The 22,601-nt window shown below is 39.0% G+C and overlaps 1 protein-coding gene across 8 annotated transcripts in view; it reads right to left on the bottom strand.

Annotated features, from left to right (window-relative positions):
- The window catches only part of STK39 (serine/threonine kinase 39), a 320,433-nt gene that overhangs the window by 271,223 nt on the left and 26,609 nt on the right, over positions 1–22,601 (bottom strand). Inside the window, exon 1 of one of the 8 annotated variants that reach the window (XM_072612220.1) lies at positions 19,742–20,492. The exons of the other annotated variants lie outside the window; for them this stretch is intronic. The gene's annotated coding sequence lies outside the window, so the exon portion shown is untranslated. Of the gene's footprint in view, positions 1–19,741; positions 20,493–22,601 lie in introns of those variants that run through there. 8 annotated transcript variants of the gene reach the window in all.

Raw genomic sequence — 22,601 nt, forward strand, 5'->3', positions numbered from 1 at the left:
GGTGTATGATTGTGATGAAATACTATTATGCTATGCTATAATACTATTATAAGAAATGATAAGCAATCCTGCTCTCAGGAAAACCTAGGAAGACTTACATGAACTGATACAAAGTGAAGTGAGCAGAACCAGGAGAACACTGTACACAATAACAGCAATACTGTATGATTAACAGCTGTGAATGAGTTTGCTAGTCTCAGCAATATAATGATCCAAGACAATTCCAAGGACCTGTGATGAAAAATGCTATCCATCTCCTGAGAAAGAAGTGATGAAGTATGAATGCAGACTGAAGCATACTTTTTTACTTTATTTTTCTTGGGAATTCTTTTGGTCTGTGTTTTCTTTCACAACATGACTAATATGAATATATTTTGCATGACTGCACATGTAAAATGCAATATCAAATTGCTTGCCTTCTCAATGAGGGGAGAGGAGGGAGGAAGAGAATTTGGAACTCAAAATTTAAAACAAATATTAAATATTATTTTTATATGTAATTGAAGGGAAATAATTTTTTTAAAAAGCCAACATAAGGAAGGCTCAAAAAGTTAATTTTTATAAACTGGATTTTGACAAGAAATTATGTAAGACTTCAAGAAGACAGCAGAAACTCAGTACAACTTAGAGAATAAATAAAAGGTGAAATCACTAAGCCAAACTTTTTTACCTAAGGTTCTTATTAATTTTTACACTGCTTTTCTTAAGAAAAACTAATGTGATTCACTATTTTTTTAAAACTCATTTCCGACTCTCCCTGTATACAGTATGCTAAATCTTTAAAAGTCAAATCAGATAAAGCTGATAAGTTCGAGGCACCTGATTTTTGGCGGTGGTGCTGATGGTGGTGGTGGTGGTGTTTTCAATACACAACCTCAGAAAACCCAGGGATTGTTAATCTCTGTGAAGTAGCTCACTTAACACTTATGAACAAGAATTAAAGGCTTGACCCCACAAAACTATCTCAAAAGTCCACAGTAAAAAATACTTATCACCTAATTTTTTTATATCTTTACCCAAGTTAAGAAATGCGAAGAAAGAAGTTTTAGAATTTGATAAATTCTTCCAAATCAGGAGTTAGGCATTTTTTTTTTAATTTATTTATTTGACATTCATTTTAACAAAATTTTGGGTTCCAAATTTTCTCCCCTTTTGTCCCCTCCCCCCCCAAACACCGAGCATTCTAAATGCCCCTATCACCAATCTGCTCTCTCTTCTATCATCCCTCTCTGCCCTTGTCTCCATCTTCTCTTTTGTCCTGTAGGCCAGATAACTTTCTATACCCCTTTACCTGTATTTCTTATTTCCTAGTGGCAAGAACATTACTTGACAGTTGTTCCTAACACTTTGAGTTCCAATTTCTTTACCTCCCTCCCTCCCCACCCCTTCCCTTTGGAAGGCAAGCAATTCAATATAGGCCAAATCTGTGTAGTTTTGCAAATGACTTGCATAATAGTTCTGTTGTATGAGACTGACTATATTTCCCTCCATCCTATCCTGTCCCCCATTACTTCTATTCTCTTTTGATCCTGTCCCTCCCCATGAGTGTCGACCTCAAATTGCTCCCTCCTCCCATTGCCCTCCCTTCCATCATCCCCCCCACCCTGCTTATCCCCTTATCCCCCACTTTCCTGTATTGTAAGATAGGTTTTCATACCAAAAATGACTGTGCATTTTATTCCTTCCTTTAGTGGGATGTGATAAGAGTAAACTTCATGTTTTTCTCTCACCTCCCCTCTTTATCCCTCCACTAATAAGTCTTTTGCTTGCCTCTTTTATGAGAGATAATTTGCTCCATTCCATTTCTCCCTTTCTCCTCCCAATATATTTCTCTCTCACTGCTTGATTTCATTTTTTTAAAATATGAGCCCATCCTCTTCAATTCACTCTGTGCACTCTGTCTCTATGTGTGTGTGTGTGTGTGTGTGTGTGTGTGTGTGTGCATGTGTGCGTGTGTAATCCCACCCAGTACCCAGATACTGAAAAGTGTCAAGAGTTACAAATAATGTCTTTCCATGTAGGAATGTACACAGTTCAACTTTAGTAAGTCCTTTATGACTTCTCTTTGCTGTTCACCTTTTCATGGTTCTCTTCATTCTTGTGTTTGAAAGTCAAATTTTCTTTTCAGCTCTGGTCTTTTCATCAAGAATGCTTGAAAGTCCTCAATTTCATTGAAAGACCATTTTTTCCCCTGAAGTACTATACTCAGTTTTGCTGGGTAGGTGATTCTTGGTTTTAGTCCTAGTTCCTTTGACTTCTGGAATATCCTATTCCATGCCCTTCGATCCCTTAATGTAAAAGCTGCTAGATCTTGTGTTATCCTGATTGTATTTCCATAATACTTGAATTGTTTCTTTCTAGCTGCTTGCAATATTTTCTCCTTGACCTGGGAACTCTGGAATTTGACCACAATGTTCCTAGGAGTTTCTCTTTTTGGATCTCTTTCAGGCGGTGTTCTGTGGATTCCCTGAATATTTATTTTGCCCTCTGGTTCTAGAATCTCAGGGCAGTTTTCCTTGATAATTTCATGAAAGATGATGTCTAGGCTCTTCTTTTGATCATGGCTTTCAGGTAGTCCCATAATTTTTAAATTGTTTCTCCTGGATCTATTTTCCAGGTCAGTTGTTTTTCCAATGCGATATTTCACATTATCTTCCATTTTTTCTTTCTTTTGGTTTTGTTTTGTGATTTCTTGGTTTCTCATAAAGTCATTAGCCTCCATCTGTTCCATTCTAATTTTGAAAGAACTATTTTCTTCAGTGAGCTTTTGAATCTCCTTTTCCATTTGGCTAATTCTGCTTTTGAAAGCATTCTTCTCCTCATTGGCTTTTTGAACCTCTTTTGCCAATTGAGTTAGCCTGTTTTTCAAGGTGTTATTTTCTTCAGCATTTTTTTGGGTCTCCTTTAGCAGAGTGCTGACCTGCTGTTCATGCTTTGACTGCATATCTCTCATTTCTCTTCCCAGCTTTTCCTCCACCTCTCTAAGTTGATTTTCAAAATCCTTTTTGAGCTCTTCCATGGCCTGAGCCCACAGAATATTTAGTCTGGATGTCTGGGATACAGAGGCTTTGACTTCTATGTCTTTGTCTGATGGTAAGCATTGTTCTTCCTCATCAGAAGGGAGGGGAGGAGATGCCTGTTCACCAAGAAAGTAACCTTCTATAGTCTTATTTCTTTTCCCTTTTCTGGGCATTTTCCCAGCCAGTGACTTGACCTTTGAATATTCTCCTCACACCCACCTCGCCTCCTGATGCTCCCAGCCAGTGTTTGGGGTCTGAGATTCAAATGCTGCTCCCCAGCCTTGGGGCTTCAGCAGGGGCAGGGCTGCTATTCAGTGTGAGATTAAGTTCAGGTGCTGAGGTCGGGGCAGGGCCGCCTCTCAGGCTCAGTTCCCTCAGGGGGTTTATGCACAGACCTTCAACAATGGATCCAGGCTCCTGCCTGCTTGGGGAGCCCTGGTCTGCCGCTGCGTCAGCTACTGCCTCCCGAGGGGGCCTGAGTTATGGGGGCACCCCACTCCCCTCTCAACCTGCCAAGAAGACCCTCTCACTGACCCCCGTCACCTGTGGGTGGAGGGACCCGCACAGCCGCTGGAGATCCCGTCCCTGAAGCCCGCTCAGATCTGCTCCTCTCTGTGCCGCGGCAGGGCTGGGCTGGGCTCCACGTCTGCAGCGCGACGGACCTTTTGCAAGAGGTTTGCAGGTCCCCCTGGAACAGAAATCTCCCTTGCTCCACTGTGCTGTGGCCTCTACTACTCCAGAATTCGCCGTGAGTTCCTTTTTACCGATGTTCTATGGGTTGTGGGTTCGGAGCTATGTGTATATGCGTCTTTCTACTCCGCCATATTGGCTCCGCCCCCCAAGTTAGGCATTTTTTTAAACCAGCTATGGAACTCCAGACATACTGTAATAACATGAGAATGTACACATTTGTTTGTATTCATGCAATGTATAAGTGAGCCCAAAAAATTTGCAAGAGCCTTTCAGAAACCTTTTTAAGCAAGAAGGGAATATCTATAAAGTCCAATTCTCCTTTCATCAAGAATGCATTCCATATCAGATTTTCAACTGTGGACCAGGAGTTAACAGTAACAAAGAGGTATATTATTTTCCAGTCTTATTCACACAACCTAGATGCTAGCACCCCTGTCATTGCCTTGAATACGTGAATGATAATAATAATAACTCCTATAAAGCATTTTATATACCTTAACTTGTGTCCCAAAACGACCCTGTGAAACTGGTACTATGGCTACTGCTCTCTGTCCTTCATTTTCCAAGAGGACCAATCACATCACAGGTTGATGTCTTGCAAAAGAATTGGACTTAGGTGAGGCAGAGTTGCATGAAGTCATCAGATTCACTTTCTCTTCCAGAATCACCCAAGTCTAGTGGAACAAGACAAAAGCCAAGAAGACTGGCAATAGCCCAGGTGCAATGGATGACTTTGGTATCTTCAGTGTCTAACCAAGTTCTAAGCACTCCATGGTGCCTGCTTCAGCTGCCTTGGTGGTTTTTGCAACAAACTATTTTCATCTGCCCATTCTGTTGGGGAGAAGTCTTTATATACTTGGGGTAGACATTCCCCACCTCACCAACAGATGGGAGGCCTGTCAGTTACTCTCTACTTGGTTTAGCCCATCTGCTGAGACAATTTACTAGGGTGTGGTCAATGTGTATGCTACAGCTTCTTAGAGTCACAGGTGAGAGCTGAGTGAAGGTGGACACCAAAGGTGCACAAACAACCCCAAAAAGGGCTCAGCAAGCACTCACATGAGAGGTGCTAGTCCTGTTGAACACTTCACAGACCCCATTATATGGCTATTATCCCACTGATAATATGAGCAAGTTGAGACACCAAGAGGATAGTGACTGCCCCAGTCACACAGCTAGGAAGCAACAGAGCTAGAATTTAAACCTAAGTTTTCCTGACTCCAATTTTAGCACTATACATACCTGTGTTGCCTGCCTATAATAAGACAAGGGTCTATGAAACAGTCAATGCAGCAAGGGCTGAAAATCTGGCCAACATCACTATTTTAAAATAAAAGTGTGCCTTTTATCTCTTCACTTCTCCCATTACTTTTCAAGAGTGTTACCCAATATGGTGGTATTGCTCAATTTGCAGCAACACATTTAAAAGTAAATGTTGTAATTGGACAGACTAACCTTATATTAACTCAAAAGGAAGTAACTCTAATTCTCTTTGTTTATTGATCATTCTGGCCCCTCCAGGTCCTTGCAATACTGTACATAAGATGCATGTTTGATTATTATTAGAGTTCTTTCACCAAGAAGAGTCTACTCAGGGTTCAGCACACCCATCACATGAATGCTGACAAGCTATGCCTTCACAACAAAGTTGTACCTTTCAGCTCTGGCTCTGAATAAATGCACTGACATGATGAGGAGCAAAGTTTTTCTAAAATTGCAGAAATTCCCAAATACAGAAAGAAGACTGCAATATGGCTTTGTACCATGTTATGTGTCAGGAAAGGTTAAGAAATACAAAAAAGATGGAGGTAAATATGATTTAGTGGCCTGAGAACTCACCTTATTTCAACACGCACAGAAAACCTATGGGCTATAAAATCAAGACCATCAATTAGGCAAAACAGATGGCTTGACAGAATTATATTGATTAACCAGTGTTTTGTATAGTTTCATGAAGAACCACAGAATACATATCAAAATCTTGTGAACTCAATGCCCAATTGTATAAAAAGAGACTATTAAAAAAACATACATTATTTGCTAAAAATTTTAAGGGATGTCAAAAGTTATGTTTCGTTTTGTCAACAAATTTAATTATTTTGTTTGAGTTGATTTGCACACCAATTTGCATTTATTCTGTGTATACACACATACAGAATACATACATATGTACATATCTGCCTCCATTAGATCATAAGCTCTTTAAGGGCAAAGACTGTTTCATTCTGTAACCCAAGGACCCAACAATGTCCGACACATCCCAGGCATTTAATAAATTTATCCTGATTGATGGACATAACATTGCAATATAAGGCTATGGAGGACACCAAATTATCAAGAGCATCAAATGTGGGATGAGAAGTTTGATGCCATAAGCACAAAGGAGTCACTAAAGGGGTTTTTAAGACTAGGGAATGACATGACCAAATAGAGAAAGATTAATCTGGAAGAGGTAAGAAGAATGGATCAGAAGGGGAAGAAATTAGAATCAGGAAGAGCAGTTAGGAGATTATTGACAGGTGATGAGGGTCTGTTTATACTAGGATGGTAGCAGTGAAGATAGGAGACATGAGAAATAATGCACAGGTTGAACTGACAAAATTTGGCACGTACTTGGAAGGGGGTGGGGGAAAAAGAGCAGTAACAGACAACAGGAGGCTTTAACTAGATAGTGTTACTGAGGATGAAGTCAGGAAAAGTCTGGGGTGAAAATAATTACCTAGTACATTAAGTTTGAGGTGCTGGATGAACATTCAGATAAAGGAGTGCTACATATGGCCTAAGTATGAGTCTGACCTGAGAAAAGATCAAAAATGAGAATAAAAATCTTAAAGTCATCAAGATGATTCACTGAAATGAGAAGCAAATGAAGCATGACAGAAAAGGACCTAGGAGAAAGCTCTTAAGTTTTGAAAGGAGTCAGAAAGCAGAAGAATGTTTAAAAAGGGAAGATAAGTGTTCCATACAGAGGAAGTAGTCCACAGTATCAACAACTGCAGAGGATGGATAATAAGAAAAAGGCCTTAGATTTGACGACAGTGGTATCAAAAGTGGTCCTTGATGGGGGGGAGAGGGAGGTTTGTGTGAGAATTATTGGGGGAAGGCCACACTGTAACCAAGGATGAGGTCATGAAGAAGTAGAGGTATTAAATGCAGAATACTTTTTTTAGGAAGTATGGTAATAAAGTGGAGGAGTGAAGACACTGTAGGCTTGATAGAATGGAAAGGCCCAAAGGTCATCTGTAAGTACAAGGGAAGGATCTATTGGAAAAGAGTAGACTCAAAATGAATAAGAGAAAAAGAATGTAACAGGTCTCCTCCCCCTGTCTTCTAATCTACTCTTCTCCCCATAAGCAACAGCTATACCAGTCAATCAGTTGGCTTACTTCTAGCTATGTATGTTAAGCCATCATCAGCCATACCCCTCCCCCAGGAAGAGCACAGCTCTGAGCTGTCCACAGTTAGTCAGGAAAAGGGATCCCATTCAATTTCCCAACCAGCTGAAAGTTATGAGCACATAGCCCTACGTAGGCAAGTCAGTGCCCACAATGAAATAGGGCCACATCCCTTTTTATAGGGTCTTGTGAGGGTTTTATAGGGTCTTGTGAGAACCCAAAAGACCTAAAGGTCTAAAGTTTTGGTGGCATCTCTCAACAGCAAGGTTGTGGCAACAGCATCTATACCTTGGACTGGCAGCAGCTATCTGCATCGGTTAACACCTGCACTGAACAGTTCTACCACCAGTGCCCCAAACACTGGCATGAGAAAGCTGGTACCTAAGGAGAAGATGTCAATAGGGAGAGGCCACTGGAAATATCAAGTTCAGCTGACTAACTGAATAATGAAAAAAAAGAAATGTACCATGGCTAATTAGCAGCTTTGCAAAACTATTTATGCCAAAAAAAGGTCTAAATATTTACCCTCCAGTTAACTGTGCTCATAATAAGTAAACAACTGAATTCTGTTCTGGTCATTCTATTACATGTGTAATGATTCTCTTATGCTTATCATGGCTTTCTTAGAGTAGGAATAAATCACTTACTCCTGTATCCATATCCAATTCTCATTTATATATCAAGTACTTATTTTACTTTCCCCTCTTTTCTTCTAAACAAACACTAGACTAGAGCCAAAAATAAAATTGTCCCTGGAGTAGTCAAGGTAGGGGTAATGAATGAATGAACTTAAGAATGGTAAACTCAGTCCCTGGAGGAGAGGTCAGACACCTACAGCAATGTACCTGGTCAACAATCACATGGCTAAGTTATAGAACAGGTCTTCAGCCCCGGGACTGTAGCCAAGAGGTCCTGTCACTATGTTACAAAGGTCTACCTAATAAAACAGGGTGCTGGAGGAGGCATAAAGGGATGGTACACATAAAAGAATTAACACTAAAAAGCAGGAAGGATACTTCATCCTCTGAGACAGAATTCTTGTCTTAATTATCATAAACTAAAATGAGTACTTTCATATATGTGTTAAATATCTATACGTGTATGTATGTATGTATATATATATATATATATATATATATATATATATATATGAAAAGAGAGTTGTACTTACAACTATGAATATAATAAATTCAAACTGTTACTTTAAAAGCTGTCCTGCTAGACTGTGATGCCTTCTGGCCTCCCTTCTGTTCTCTTCTATGCATTTCAAAAACTTATTTCAATGATCCTTTTTTCTTTCTTTCCCCACTGCAATGAAAAATCTCCACCCCCCCTTTTTTTAACAAACGTCCCTGTTCTGTAGTCAGGGACTACATATTATATTGAGGTAATATAAACATTGTTTACAAATCACTTGTGTATTGTAGAGTAAATAGTCCTGAGTTCAAGTCCCACCCCTGCCATTTCATAGAAATTATTTTAGTCAAATCACTTAACTTCTCTGAAACTTGGATTCCTTATCTGTTAACTTTTCATAATTTTTACAGTACCCTGCTTCACAGGGTGTTTGTGAAGAATGAAGCTGTAAACTGTAAAACACTCTGTAAACATAAGGTATAACTATTACCTGACACAGAAGTAATAGGGAAGTGGATAAATCTAAAATTTAAACGTCAAGCTAAACAATCCCACAGTGGCCATGTCTGCATGGATTTATCTCCCTTAGCACTCTGAGGCCATCCATTACCTCTCTGTCAGGAGCTGGGTGGTAAGTACTAACTCGAGAGGACCACAGGTGTCTCTTAAATCTTTCAAAGTCATTGTCTGGACAATGCTACTGTTACTGTACAAACAGTTCTGGTTCTGCTCACCTAATTCTGCATCAGTTCATCAAAGTTTTCCTGGGTCCCTTTGCAGTCATCTCTTTCATTATTTCTTATGGTGAAATAATGTTTCATCACATTCTTATACCATGACTTCTTCAATCACTTTCTAGGTGATGGGCAGTCATTTAGTCTCCAGTTCCCTGATATAACAAAAGGGGGCTGCTATAAATATTTCTATACATATAAGTTTTTTTCTTTCTTTGACCTTTCTGAGCTATAGGCCTAGTAGATATTACCTCTAGGTCAAAAGGATACACAGTTTGATGTCTTTTTAAGTAAGCATAGCTCCACACTGCTTCCAGAATAGCTATACCAATTATCTGACAGCTCCACCAATAATGCATTAGTGTGTCTGAGCACCACCCTCTCCTCCCCCACCAACCATGGCCAATTTTTAAAAATGAGTAAAGTGGGTCCTGGGAAAGTAAAATATATTACTTAAGCTCAAATATATTATAAGTGGCATTGTTAAGAAAATGCAGTAAGTGTAAAAAGGAGGTTTAGGCCAAGTATAGTGGAAAATTTGAAGGAAAAAATCACTTTCAACCAGGAGGGTCAAGAGAGACTCCATATGCATGGATTTCAACAGGAAGTAAAGTCACCCTTTTAAAGTTAGGATAGGGGACAGGTCTTCAAATCCTAGGACATCAACTATTCATTTATAGGAATCTTAAATTCCTTTCTAGGGCTGTACGAGAAGCTCAAATGTCTCCATTAAATGGAATATGGCATTTTGGAATCTTTCTTCTAAATATTCTATATGTATATATACACATACATACATACAAACATATAATATACACAATACACATATACATACTATATATGACTTCTGAAGATGAGGTTATATGTGTGTGTGTGTGTGTATATATACATGAATATATATAGTACATACATAGGGCATATAATATGTATAACATAATATGACAATTGTGTGTATGTATGTGTCTTGTGCTTTCGATATCCTACTAATATAGTATCATCCAGTGGACATACAGCCCCTTCTCTAAAATGCCCTTGTCAAGTCCTCTTCTGCTTGTAGGATGCTGGAGTTACAGAACTTTGATTTGGAAAGGACTTGAGAGAAGACAGGGTCATCAAACTAGAGTTAGCAGGGACCTGAGAAGACAACTCACTTCAACCCCTTCATTTTACAAGTGAAAAAACTGAGGACTAAAGAAGTTAAATTACTTTCCCAAAGTCACACAGGCACTACTCCTGAGAGATGGAATTGAATCCAAGTCCTTTGACTCCACATACATTACTTTTTCCATCAGACCATGTTGTTTCTCATCTAATCCAAATTCTTGTCCAATGTATGAACCTAATTATAATTTTGCTGATACGCAGTTGTCCAACCTTTGCCTAAACACCTCTAGGGATGAAAACACCCCATTTCTGGAGCATTCTCATCAGTAGAAAATCATTCATCAAATTTTAAGTCAAAATCTACTTCCCAAAAACTCAATCCATTAGTTGTAGGTCTGCTCACAGGAGCTACAATGAATAGACCTACTCTCCCTTCCAAGTGAGCCCTCCAAATAACCAAAACCTGGTCTGCTCAGCTCCCACTCCTTCAAGCATCCCTTAAACGAGGATATTTCCCACCATCTGGGCAGCACTCTTGATATGCTCTAGCTTATTAATGTCCCTCCTCCACCAAGCACTTTAGAACTGAATTATTCACCTGAGCTCCTGCAGGGAAGAAAGGAGAACAGCTCAATGCTAACATCCTCTAGTATTCTAAAGACAGTTCTAAGTCCAAGGAGACAGGATGGAGGGCAGGAGGAGGTCTGATATCCAGGAAGACCTCAGTTCATATTCAGGCTCTGACACAGACAGACTAGCTGTGGAAACATGGAAAAAAATCACTTAACTCAGGCATTCCTGAGACTGTTAGTTACCGAGGAATTGCTGATCTCCACTGGGGGAGGGAGTGGCCACACTGAATTCACTACACTTATAAAATAAATGTGTAAAGTAAGCCAATGAAAACCTTATTTCTTTTATTGCTGGAATGCATGCTATTCAGTTGTTTTTCAGCCATGTTTGACTATTCATGACCCCATTTGGGTTTTCTTGTCAAAGATACTGGAGTGGGTTGCCATTTCCTTCTCCAGTTCATTTTACAAGTAAGGTACCTGAGGCAAACAGGGTTAACTGCCAAGGATCACACAGCTATTAAAAGTGTCTGAGGCCAGATCTGAACTCAGGAAAGTGAGTCTTCCTAACTCCAGACTACCTACCTAGCGGCCCACTGGAGTGGGCACAGAAAGGGAAAAGAAAACAGTCTGAGTATACCATTCCTCACAAAGGAATGTGGTCTCCAAGTAAAGAGAAGCAACTGGAAGAGAGTGAGTATCTTGAATACCTAGAGTTTTAGTAAATGGACCAGATAAATATATCTGTTCAAGTAAGTGTTTATTCACATAAGACTATTTCCTCCCCACCCTCAGCAGAGCAACATTCTTATTAGTTCTAGCCTTAATGTAGCATCAGAAGAAACCTTAGAACACCATCTATTCTTCTTCCTGTCCTCCCTCCCCAAATACACATACCCCTTCCAGTCAAACTAGATAGTTTAGTACAACGTAAAGAGCACTGGGCTTGCAGACGAGAGACCTGGGTTTGATCCCTGGCTCTGACACAAGCTGTGTGACCTCAGACATGCCATTTGTCTGAGCCTTAGTTTCCTCATGGGTGATAGCTATTTCACAAGTCTGTTACAGGACAGGTACTTTGTAAACCTCTAAGTGCTAGGTCATTACAAATTTATTATTGTTCTAACACTCAGCAAATATAATACTCAATTACTCAGGCACCAGGATAAATGCTATTGGGTGATCTTGGCCAAGTCATATTCTCTTTGGGTCCAGTTTCTTCATTCACAAAAGAAGGGTGCATTAGCTTTCTATGGCTCTTTCCAATTACAAATGGAAAGTTCTCTGATTCCTAAGTGAGCTCTTTTTAGTAATTATAGGACAATTGTTAATGTGTGTGTGTATGTGAGTTCATCCTTCACTGCCAAAGAAGACCACGTCATCAGAGAAATGATGACATGACTTGCACTTGACTTTGTTTTGAGTGAGGGAGGGCTGTACAGGTCACCAGCCTCACTTCTACTCCAAAGCCATCTGAATCCAGTGACCAAATATTCATCAGGATGACTGGAGATGACCCAGGTTGAGGCAATTGGGGTTAAGTGACTTGCCCAAGGTCACACAGCCAGTTGAGTGTCAAGTGTCCGAGGTGAGATTTGAACTCAGGTCCTCCTGACTCCTGCACTGGTGCTCTATCTACTACACCACCTAGCTGTCCCAAGATAATTGTTAATAGGATTTTTCAACAAACCATAAATAAGAGAAATGTATCAAGCACCTTGAAAAATATAGTATGGAATTCAGATGCTGTTCAAAAAGTAATACCAAGTTATACAGATGCTATCATACTAAGTTTGTAATAAAACAAACACGCACGCACGCATGTACATTTTAGGTTTTTAGAAGGCAAAAGCCACATATCCATGCCAATCTTGCTTTACTAGCACTGTGTAATGGGAGGAAGTGTGGCATGACAGACAGCCTTTGAGTCAGGAAGCACTAGGTCCAAGTTCAACCTTTATTGGTTATAAAATAAGAGTCAATCTACAACTTGGTAAAAGGAATTTCTCTTCATCAGAGTTACCCATACTAATAAAATTACAAGTCTGAACAAAAATGAAAAATATACTAAATAGGTGATCAATACACAATTGTTTTAAATGTAGGAGACACTATATGCCTAGAAGAAAATTCTGTTCTAATAGATTCCTGGCATACCCCCATCATGTTTTATTATTTTCTCAGGGGATTTGGGGGAATGAGCATGGTACATTAGAACGAGTACTCAATTTGGAATCTGAGGACCTAGTTCAAATTCTGCCTGAAAACTTATGACCTGTGCAACTTTGGGAAAGCCACCAAACCTTCCTGGGCCTCAATTTTTTCATCTGGAAAGTGAGGTAATGAGACAAGATTGGCCTCTGAGGTCTATGAAATCAGCAGTAGGTAATGGACAATGCTCCAAAGCCTTATTATTGGTATTCGTCTTGTCCAGGAAGTGTCAGCCCTGGAGAATACCTCATGGGGAGGGTACATCATAGGAGGACAATAAGGCAGCTGGCTGGAGAGTCATTCTCGAAAACAGCAGTGACATCATGAGAGCGATGTCCTGACTTGCTCATAAATTACATTTAAGTGAGGCAGAGCTGTACAAAGTTGTCAGCCTCTCTCTCTTCTCTAGTCATCAAAGTCCAATGCAGCCTGGGAAGTAGCCAATAAGGGGGAAAGTGGTTAACTCCTCCAACTGATACAAATTAAGATCTATGTCTTGAATCTTAATTAATACTCTACATGTACCAATCAGCAAGACAAGTATTACTTCATCTCCATTAACACGCTCTACCCATTTTTTGTTAAAATGATGGTAATCATGATGATGATGATGATTATGGCAGCTGATATTGAGCTTGAATTTTTTATTTTTCTTTTAAAGCGTGTTTACAGTACCTTACTGTAAAATTTGGGTTAAGTACTCGGTCATAAGTTGTATTATACAATACTATACATATATTTTAAGCATTTCTGAGTTTCTAAATTTCTTCTGTGTCATCTACTGGCTTTCCCATGTCATCTACAGCTTCCACAAAACTCCACAAAAAGTCCCCATTTAATTTCTTATGCTGACCCATCAAAACGGCAATGGGAAAAATCAAGATGTGGAAGGGATAACTACATAGCACATTAAGGTTTGCAAAGCATTTTATAAATAACTCACTTAATCCTCACAACAGTCCTGAGAGGTAGAATCATTATCCCAATTTTACAGATGATGAAGCTAAGGCAAGTAAAGCTTAAAACCAGGATTACACAGCTAGTGTCTGAGGACAGGTTTGAACTCAGGCCTTCCTGACTCCAGGCCCGATACTCTAAACACTGCATCACTTAACTTTTCTCTTTCAAGTCTAACCTTAATAATTATTTTAACATAATCACACAGTATAAAAGGAAGGATGGAATATGTGGAGGAAGTAGACTGTGCAATCTGACCTAAACTGTATTCCCTAGGAATGAGCATTATCAGAACTAAACCCTAAACTCAGAAGCCACAACCTCCCTCTTCCTCATGTCCTCTGCCTTGAGATTAAGTATAAAAACTAGGCTGTCAATAACAGAATTCAAAAGACAGTATCTCTTCCACTGTGCCATGTGGCATCTATCTGCGATGGGTTTTAAAAGAATTGAACAGGTAAAGGCAAAGGGGGGAATTATTGTGAACAAAGACATGGAGACAAGAAATCACATGGCCACTGTTCATGGGACAAGAAAGCAGGTCTGGATGTGAACAGTGCAAGAATGAGACAGACATGCAATCTGCAGAATTCATAAAGAGGTTTAGGGAGGGCAAAATAAATCAGCGGTGAAAGTGAAAAAAGATTTCCAAGGAAGAAGCAATGGCTGGGCTCTTCATCATGAAGGTACATGGACAGACTCTTGAAAAACACCCACATCATGAGGTCAAAAAGAAGATAAGGAGCAATGGAAGGGGACTATGAAAAACATGCTAAACTTTCTGGCCAAGGTTTCCTAATATTTCCCACAATAGGTATCCTACTGAAGAGAGTTTTACCAGGACTGAAAAGCCAGTCACCCAAACCAAAGCCAGTCCTTGTGACAGTCAGTCAAGAATGCCAGTTTCTTCCCCCAGATGAAAAAGGGAACAAAAATTTGACATCTGTAAAGAATCAGCTACCATGGAAAGAATCATGCAAGAAAGAAACAAAGTCGCATTCTCCACTGTATTAAGAAGCCAGGGTTTGTAGAAATACAAGATAAGACATTTGTCTGAGCAAGGCTAAAGGTCATCCCCAGGGGCACTGGTAGTAAGCACAGAGCTGCATCTCATATGCACCGGGCATCCAAGTCTCATATGACTGACCACAGAGGAGGATCTGTTGAAATGCCAAGAGTGATTTGGCATCCATGAGGACTCAGGCAGTTATGCAATACAATTAATTTTTGCATACTGTCCTTCCCACAGAACATTCCAATAAGCTTTACAAAGGGCTTCATTCATTCATAAACACAATAAAAGCAAAAGTTTAAAAGGGGAAACTTTGTAGCTTAGAGGAGGGGCAGGAAATAAACAGCTCAAACAGGGGAGAGGACTTCCTACCTCCTTCCTCCCCTACCTTCCATTTTCCCCCATATGAAAACTATTGGGATTCAAATGCAAGGGTTGAAGAGAGTTCAAGATAAACACAGTACACAGATGAACAAGGGGTGGCAGAAAAAAATGGTCCTGGAGAAGAGGTCAACTTAGAGCTCCACTAAAGAAACATTCTCCAGAAGCAAAATGTGCAATCTCTTCCATCATTTTGCACCCAAACCTAAAGTGCCCAGGTATCCAGGCAGAGAAGGGTATAACTACATGCTGCAGAAAAGACTATTTGCCATAATGGAAAGCAGACTCACCTAGGAGTCATAAGACCCACAGAGCTAAAGAGAGAGGCTCTAAATTCAATCCTCTCATTTTACAAATAAGGAAAATGAATTGCAGGAAGGATAAGTTCGTGGTCACAAGTGTAATAAGTATCAGAGGCTAGATTTAAACCCAGCTACATGACTATAGAGCAAAGCTCTTTCCACTGGACCTTGAGGCCTCAAGACAATAAAGAGCTCTGCAATTGTGTGGGCTTAGACCTCTCTGGGTCTCTGTTTTCGTGCCGCTAACATTAGGTTAGATTATTTATTTAATTTCCATCAGCTCCAAAATGTCACATTTATGATTCTAAGATCCCATCTTTAGATGTCTGCATAAAGCCCCTGTGGACTATATTACACTCAATTTAGGTAATGTAAGTTTGGGAAGGGAAGGAGGTACCACAGTAGATGTAATCTAATAAAGCAAAAAAACAAAAACAAAAAACAAAAAAAAAACCCTACTATTTCTGAATTGGACAAATCCTACAGAAGTTTCTGTCCTTAGAGAAGGGAAGTTGTTACCATCAACCTTCAAAAACACATATTATTAGTGTGTTTTCAATCATCTAATTTAATCTAATGCATAATTCAACCACCACATCGCTCTTCTATGGGTCACCTCATAACCAGAAGAGAACTTTTATTGATCTACCAAGAAGACATAATACTTTATTCTAAGTCAGACAAACAGGAATCTACTTTCCTTTCTCCATCCCCACTCTACATTAAAGTGACACCCTAAACAACAAAACCTCCAGGAACAAAGTTCCTCCCAACTAAGGCAGCCAGGACAGAAAGGGTTTGAGGGATAGTTAAAACTTCACCACATTTGTTTAGCAGAAGTCAGTCAACAAGCATTTATTAAATACTTACTGCATACCAGACATTGTGCTAAGAGCTAGGGATACAAAGAAAAAGCTGAAACAATCTCTACCCTGAAGGAGTTTACAGTCTGATGAGGAGGCATGTGGATTCATTCAAGATCTGTATGAGAGAGAGAGAGAGAGAGAGAGAGAGAGAGAGAGAGAGAGAGAGAGAGAGTGTGTGTGTGTGTGTAGATAGAGAGGAGAGTAGTCTTAGAGGGGAAGGCAGTCGTGGTTGGGAAAACTGGGAAGGACAAAGTAATATTATCTCAGTCCAACCATGAGCTGACTCCCCAGGCTTGACTAAGACGGGATGACATTCCCCAATCACCTGAGAGTAAAGGCAAGGTAGCCTGGGCCGCAGCTTCTGTCTTACTATGCTAAGAAAGCAGGACTGAAAAAATCACAAAGAGCCTTCCTCAGAGGGGCAAGAGAGGAAATGCCCCCATTAACACTGTAGTTCTTAGGATAACTATGATACTGACTTCTCTAAGTCACTTACAAAATGTCATCTAATTCCTTGAAAGGTAAGCCTTATATCACTTTCCACTGACTTCAAGGACTCATGAGTGGCTCTCATTCCCATCCTGATTTGATTTTGATTTAAATGAGGACAGAAGCTCCAAAAAGAGAGGCACTATAAAGAAACAATGGCACAACCCCAGGACAATCAGCAGAATGGAGTTCTACTTATGAAAAATCAGAGAATTCTAGAGCTAAGCAAATTCAATGAATTGGAAAATTACATAACCTCAAACTTTTGGATAGCAATTTTCTGTTAAAAGAAAAAACCTATTATTTTACCCTCCACCCCTCTCCATAAACAGGGAAGGTGGAAAAAGGAAGGATTATAGAATAATCAGGACCAGCACATCAGAAAACAGCACTGCAAATGTATCAGTTCCAAAATAAATACTGATTGATTTCAAGGTCATTGCTGCCTTAGTATTGTTTTGAAATGAAATGATGCACTATCAGTGAATCTCTAAAAGCAATGAGACTTTGAAGATTACAGACTGTGAGAGAGCTGTATACATTTTTACAATTCTTCCTCTTGACAGCCTTAGAAATCAGAGTAGCAAAAGAGCCCTCATTTTGTTATTAAAGGATCCCACTGATAGAGAAAGTTCCAGGTCACAAAAGGAATTATAAGAAGCAGCAGCCTTAATTTCCAGTAACTTATACTCTACCTTCCTAAACATTATTATTCTCATTATTATTGCTCACTGAAGAATAATGGGTACATAATTTTTAAATGGAATTCTATGTTATATCCCGTAGCTTACCAAGCTGAACAATTAACTTCAAGACAACAGAAGCTAGGATGATTCCAAAGTCTGAAAAAAGCAAATGTTCCTATTTTTATTGATGATTAGTTTGTCATCTTTTCTAGGAAGCTATCTGAACCAAACCCTTCCCCTAGGAGACGGTTAGAGCAATGAGCTTGCCTCTACACGCTGAGAATGGCAGAACAGTATTTTCAATAAGATTTCCTTGATAATAAAGGTTCAAAAGATTTAGTGGTAATATGAAAAAATTAACCTAAAACTACTAGAGGATGGGATGGAAAGCCTTTCATGATTCCTTCCTCAAATTACCTAATATTTGCTTTTCTGCATCTGTGTTATATTCCCGACCCCTAAATAGAACATCATGAACTCCCTGGGTACAAGGACCAGTTCATTTTTTTGTCTTTATATTCCCATCATCCAAGATAATGACTTGCCTATGGCAGGTACTTATTAAATATCTGGTGAATTAGTAAAATGAGTTGATATATTTGCAATATTTAGAAATAAAGTCAAGGAGATTTATGAGACTTATCAGAGCATGTATCTAGAGCTGGAAGTGATCTTAGAGGCTATCTCATCCAACCCTCTAACTACAGATATGGAACCTGAAGCCTTTGGAGGTGAAGTGATTTGCTTAAGGTCACATTTTACTTAAGGATCATAGGTAGGATCTGAGCCCAGATCCTCTGACTCCCATCAGAAATTTTTCAACTATTATCATACTGTCTCCAATCTGGCACATCAATTTTTTTTTTAAATATCACCAACCAAATAGCACTTACTGACATACAAACAGGGTTGGAGGCAGAGGAGGGATGGTTTAGCTAGATAGAGTTGTGAAACGAAAACAAAGAAAAGAGGGTCATTGAAGTATTTTTTTTAAAAGCACAAAAGAGAACAGAAGGAAGGCCTGAAGGAATAACAGACAAGCAAGATAGCTCTGAAAGCAACATCTTGAAACTATGAAACAATCAAAACTGAATGTTGCAGAACTACAAAAAACAGATTTCACCCCAAAGAAGATGAGAAGATATATCTCCCTACTCCTTTGAAGAAAATGGATGTCTACACACGTGGAATACTGCATATAACATCAGTGTTTTCAATGTATTGATTGATTTCTTCCTCTCTTTTTTTCTTAAAAGATTAAGGGGTGACTCTGAAAGGAAGAAGGGGCAAGGCTACAAGTGGATATTTATTCAACTAAGATATCAATAAAAATCCATCTTTTTTTAAAAAGTTAACATGTTGCATTTATTATATATTTTCAAAGAAAAGCAAAAAGGAATCAATTTCATGTAATAATCCTCTTTTTCTTTTCTCTGTATACGGCAATACTTATTATACTTGGTATTTTAGGTTCAAAATAAAACTAAAAAAGTCTATTTCAGGAGATGCAGTTCATGAAGCAGAGGACAATACCACAAGGAAGAAAGGCACAGGGAAAATTTAAAACAGGAAATAGGGAAGTGTCTCAACTGACTAGAACATAAAGGTACAGAGGAGGACAGGGAGATGCTTGGAAATATGTAGACAAACTGAAAGGAAAGGACACCACATAGGTGGGAGCAAGCGACACACCACATTGGACCAGTTACTACTATTGCCTTTTGGGACCACACTCAAGTGCCCAGGGGGCAAAAACTTAATCCTATTTTAGGGCATATAATCAAAGAATTTTCTCAGCTCTTCATTCCCTTCATCTACCACCTGTGTAAGAGCAAAACAATAAAGCATGGTTAGTGCAAGAATAAAAAAAAAAAAATCAGCAAAAGTAGATGTAAAGGTGACCCCCATCCTCGTGAGAGACCATACTCTGGGGAGACAGACTGCAAATGAGCAGTCAGAGTTAATCAGAACTCTCTTCCCAGACACAGAATAAAGCTGATAGCACCTGAAGGGCCCCTCAAAATGCTTTTTCATGTCTGGTTTCTAGGTGCATCAGTCAAAAGAACATAAATTTTTCAACTCTTTTCGGGGGGGGTGGGGGGTAGAGGAAACTTCAAATCACTAAACCCTCAGCTGGGAACATACAGATGCTCTATCCACAGGTTAAGCATGCTGGGATTACCTTCTGTCCAGGGCCTAGCAGATCCCACTGACACCTTCTCTTGCCTGAGTTTCCCAGGACAGACTTTCCCTCTGGCTCCCAACCCCACCCAGCTTCTAAAAGACAAAGATCCATTTGTTGGCTTCCTCTGTTCCCCATTGTCCTGATCTAAGGACAGTCAGCCAGCTGTGACAGGCTGGGAGAGGACAGGGGAAGGGCATAGAAGGGTTTTTTTTTTTCATTTGTTTGTTTCCAAATCTTTCCCTGAGGTTCTCCCAGGGAACCTAGTACCTGATTTTAGTACAAAAACTTTTTATCAATTAGTCAAGGATATACTGTGCTTGTCTTTCCAATCAATCTCTTTGTTGCCCTAATGTTCCAAGCTATACAACTAAAAAGAAGCCATCTGACACAAGATATTCGTCTCATCAAAGGCAGTGAAGAAGATTTTCTCCACCAGTAGGACTCTCCCCCAGGGCTTTCTTCTAGTAACCTGCTTTCACTTGAAATCATATCTAATTCCAGAATTCAGATCACTGTGACAGACTGAGCTTTCTCAGGAAGATGCCCAGAATTCAATTATTATACACACTAATATTCCAGTCCATTAACATGGAAAATTGAAAGTTGAATGTACAAGTATACAAGAAAAAAATGCACGAAACTGATAAAATTACAAAACCTAACAGGTAGATCTTTCTTATAACTTATGTAAATTATCACTATCAGAATACCAGTAGAAGTACTTATTTTTTAAATTCTTTAAATTTCTTAAATTCTTTAAATTTCTTAAATTAAAATACCCAGTTCTGTAGAGTCAAAGTGCCTAGATGCCAATAGATTACCCTTGCTGAGAAGGAGAAAGAGACTCACCCAGAAGAACATATGCTAGACTAAAAAATACATAAATATAAAAATGCCTTCTCATTGCTATCTCCTCATACTTTCCTTCACACACAACTGCAAAAAAATGCAATAAAAAAATCAATGTTTCATTGAGTCAGGAAGCACTAAGTACAACTGGTGTTAAGACCTTTTTGCCCCATATTACTACACTAACAGTTTTTTTTAACACTAACACTTAAGGGTCTACATGTCAACTAATAGAAAGAACACAAAAGAGACAGGATACTTGAACCAACTAAGCTAGCACTCCAAAAAGAGGGTAATTCCCAGCAAATGAGTGAGTCTTAGGATTCTTAAGAGAGAGCCACCAATAGAACCAGACCATCAAATTTAATAATAATAGTAACATTTACATAGTACTTACTACATGCCAGATACTATGCTAAGCATTTTACAATTATTACCTTATTCAATCCTCACAACAACGCTAGGAGATAAGTGTTATTATTATCCTCATTTTACAGATGAGGAAACTGAGGCAAATAAAGTGTAAGTGATTTGCCAAGGGTCACAAAGCTAGTTAGTATCTGAGGCCTCATTTGAACTCAGAACATCCTGACTCCAAAGGCAGCACTCAATCTACTGTGCCACCTAGCTGCCTCGTATGCAACATTATGTTCCTATAGATCCCTCACATCCCTAACGACAGGAGAAAGAAATTATTCTGTACGTTATTTGACCAAGACTGGTTATTGATGTTCAGCACTGTTTTCATTCACATTAATTATGTCAACAAATATTAACTAAGCACCAGCTTCATAAAAGAGATGACTTAAGCTTTATCTAAGTAAAGATGAGAAAGAACATGAGGCAGGAAAGCAGTCTGGTTCAGTCAGAAAGTTAAATATATGAACAGGAATAATAGGATATAAGCCTAGAAAGGTAAGCTGGATCCAGATTTTTGAGATCTCTGAACACCAGGATACTTTGACTGACAGGTACTAACTTTCTTCCTAAGTTTCAAGTTGCCTCAATAGACAGGATGTCAAGTGTTCTGGATTTGGAATGAGAAAACCCTGACTTTACCACTTACATCAATGAAACCTTGAATGAATAATTCAAACCTCCCCAGACATCAGTTTCCCTATCCGTAAAATGAGGAAGTCAGCCTACATGATCTCTAAGAGTTCTTTCAGCTCTAAATCTATCCTAAAAACCAGCAGTCAGATCCAAATTGGCAAGTTTTACATATTTACAGATCCAATGATTGGACAAGTTCTGAAGTTCAACGATGTTTATACACATGTATTATTACATTCCAATGGTGAGAATTGTCTAAACTAGATTTGGTTTGTACTTTTGGGGTTTTCTTTTTATTTTGTTTTGATGAGCATGTTCAAACACCACTCTTTCACCCTGGTAATAATTTACTCACTCAGTTGCATAACATTTTATTTATCCTCTCAACACGGAAGAGAGTAATAAAGAAACAACACTCTTTCTGTTGCATCTAAGGAACTAAATTTGCAATTATTCTAAGAATTCAACCAACCGGCAACAGGATATGCATTTAGTCAAGTTGTCCTTTTGAACAAAAGCATCCTTCTTGCTGAGAACATTTCCACTTGTCCCATAATTCTGCTCATCACCCCACTTTCACTGAAATCAGCAGCTGTGCTACTGCTTCAACCAAGTAGACAAATATTTCTAAGATAAAACAAAGGATCTGAAGAGGCTTGGACATTCGTACTTAATTTCAGCATCTTATTAAGTCAATATATAAGATCGAGAGGTTTTTAGCTATAAGGCAGTAGCTTGCAGAAAGTGGCCCACTTAATTGAACCCACAAAATATAGCTTGTATTTAAACCAGGCACATAATAGATAAAGAATAAGGAAAGGTGTAGCTGGCTAATTTCATGATTTGGACAGATAAAACATGCCATCACTTTCTACAAAAATAAAGTACCCAAAAGAAGCTAATTAAGCAAGTGAAGGCTTTCTACCATATGGTAGAAAGATCAGATCATCACCCA

Source organism: Notamacropus eugenii, chromosome 5, assembly GCF_028372415.1.
Source record: "Notamacropus eugenii isolate mMacEug1 chromosome 5, mMacEug1.pri_v2, whole genome shotgun sequence".
Lineage (NCBI taxonomy): Eukaryota > Metazoa > Chordata > Mammalia > Diprotodontia > Macropodidae > Notamacropus > Notamacropus eugenii.